Genomic DNA, 3,089 nt, shown 5'->3' with positions numbered 1-3,089 from the left:
TTATCTGAGAAAACTGTGACATTAATGGTCTCACATTGGGTCTAATATGTTATCAGACTCGACAAGACTGCACTTTCTGCTGTTTTCCTTCCTAACCCTGGTGATCTGTCTGTCACTCAATAGAAAGCCCCCAAATGTTGATGTCACCTGCATATGTTTTGGAAGACAGAGTGGTTTCCAAGAGTTCAGAAGCTGTAGAAGGAGTTTGTTAGTATTCCTCATCTACGCTATATACTCTACAATATGCCATCATTTTTAATAAACACAAAACACCTGGAACCAAATTCTTCACTGATCTACACCCTGTATGACTTCATTGGGGTTCCATGAATCCATGCAGAATTTGGACCAAGGTGTCATAACTATATTATTATTTATGCAGTGTACTGCAGTCAGAGAAAACAATGGGCCAGACTCCCAGCTGATAACAAGCTCAACAGAGGTGCTCCGATTTACTCCAACTGAGGATCTGACCAGCTACATCATCAAGATCATGGGCAACTATGCCTTATTACTAACACATAGGGTGTTTTTAAAGTTTTACTAGTCAGCATAATTAATTTTATTATCAGTATAGCTTCTGATATATATGAAAAAAAAACATGGTTGGAATGATTGTTTGACCAAATATAATTCATATTTAAAGCACTACCGCAATTCTCTCTCTGCCTTCTAGTACCTGGTAGAAATGGGTGCTCTATTGGGAGTCACCATGCAGCTTGGTTTGTTTCTGTTTACATTCAGTAATGTTGAGGACTAAAAATGTAGATGAATTTCATATAATGTTAAATTTATTGCAGCATTCATGATATTACCCTTTAAAAATGTAAGAAATTCTGTCACTGTCATGGCTAAGGTAAATATCACAGTACAGTCATGGCCATTTTTTTAAAATGGTGACCGCTGTGTTAGTATAGTAAACTTCTCACTCCCAGGAGAAAATATCTAATTAATAAGGAATGAAAGGGTATCTTGTACTAGATTAACAAAATGGGAGGGTCATTTTAACTTAAAGTTGTGAACATTTAAAAATGGATTCAAAGTGCTGATTTGGGTCCTAGTCTTGCAAGCTACTGCACATGAGCCCTGGGACCCCACCTTCACAGAACAACTCTCAGGATGGGGTCCTAAGGTTTCACAAATTATCTTATTTGAACAAAAATTGCCTTTGCCTATTAATATATTTTTATTAAAAGTGTAGTATTTTCAAATCTGGACTCACTCAATCAATATACATACAGAGAATGAGTTATCAGAAACCCCAGTACCATGTGATAAAGTGGTGTGTCATTAGGCAGTAGGCAAAAGTAAAAGCTTCTATCTCCCTGCAGCCCCAATCCTGCCAAAACTTATGGATAGGTTTAACTTCATCACCATAAATAGTGTTCACTACTCACCATGCATAAAGTTAAGTACGTGTATCCTCGCAGAAGCAGACCCTAAGTGTGCAGTGAACTATAATAACTTCCGCTTGGAGAGTCACATTGTTGTGAAATGCTGAAGAGAACTATATTTACTATGTGTTTGTAATCTTATATTTGCTGCTGTTTACAGATGCATTATAAACCTTTAGCCAGATTTTCAAATGAGCTCAGGGTCAGATTTTCAGCATTCCACATCCACAACTGAGGCCAGATTTTCAAGAGTCCAGCACCCAGCAGCTCCCAATGTGACAATTATAGCCAGATTTTCTCCAGAGCTCAACATCCAATGTGCTGAACTCATTTGGAAACCTGACCGCATAGGTATGTCTTAACTGAAGGATTAATTCAGACTCTGACTCAGGTGCTGCCCTGAACCCCCATCAGATCCCAAACAAAAACCTCTCACCTGAGTTCGGTGGTGCTTCATTCTCTGACTCACTGGCCTGTCTGAGGGAGTGGGCTAGAGCTCCATCTGCCCCTCTCCACCCCACCCGTGTATCTCTCCAGGAGATAAAGTAGAATTTCACCCTTCCCAATTGTGATTTTCTACATCACACTTCCACTGTTTGGGGTCTGAATTAGATTTTGCAGATCGTGTCATTCAAAGATTCAGAGTATGGCCCCTGCTACATCTCCTGAGAGCATGCCAAAGTTTATTTAAGGTAGCAATGTTTAAAGAAGCGTTATCAGGATCTCTAGCATAGGCAGTGTTGAAATATTATTGTTTATCATTTGTATTGCAGTAGTACCTAGGAATCCCTATCAGGGATCAAGGCTCTGTTGTGCTAGTCACTGTACACACCTATAACCAAGAAGAATAGTCCTTGCCCCAAAGAACTCATAATCTAAATGACAGACAGGATGCAACAGGAGGACAAGAGAGACAAACATGGGTGGGACCCATAACTCTCTTGCCTCACGCTACATGCTCATAGATGTTAGAGATGGAAAAGACCTAATGGATCATTGAAAGTGTAGCTATAGTCCTTCATTGTGCTATTTGAAACTCACCAGTCCTAGTTAATGAGACTTTCACCCTCTTACATGTGTTGGGTTTTTATTGTTTGTATTGTGGTAATGCCCACAAGCGCCTGTCCTGGCTCTGAGATGCTTCAGCCCTCTTTGGTTCACTTGTACTTTAGGGGTTGCTTGTTACCCTGACCCTCCAAAGTGAATCTGTGCAGGCACCAGCAAGGCTCATTCAACCTCATTCTTCCCGTCCCACAGCCATAGGTTGACCAGATGTTCTGATTTTATAGGGACAATGCCAATATTTGGGGCTTTGTCTTATAGGTGCCTATATTACCCCCCGTCCCCATCCCGATTTTTCACACTTGCTATCTGATCACCCTATGCAGCAACAAGGGAGTAAAAGATCTTGCTGACTCGGCCTAACTTCTCCTTGGGCCTAGCTTCCCCCATGCTCCACAGATGACCAACAGTTTCCCTAGTTACCACACAAAGAATCTAGGGCATCCCAGGCCCCATCCCCAATGCCAGTAGGGACCTTTCCTGGACTACCAGTGCAGGAGGGGGATGGGGCAAGTTTTCTGTCACTAAGCATAACCTTCCTGGGATTTGGGGCACAGAATCTAGCTGGTGGGCCCCTGAAGACTATGAGAAGTGGAGAGCAAGGCAGCTGGTGACCCCCAGAAGATATATGAG

This window comes from Chelonia mydas, chromosome 1, assembly GCF_015237465.2.
Source record: "Chelonia mydas isolate rCheMyd1 chromosome 1, rCheMyd1.pri.v2, whole genome shotgun sequence".
Classification (NCBI taxonomy): Eukaryota; Metazoa; Chordata; order Testudines; family Cheloniidae; genus Chelonia; species Chelonia mydas.
The sequence above is the reverse complement of the archived record's forward strand: the minus strand, read 5'-3'. Positions refer to the sequence as shown.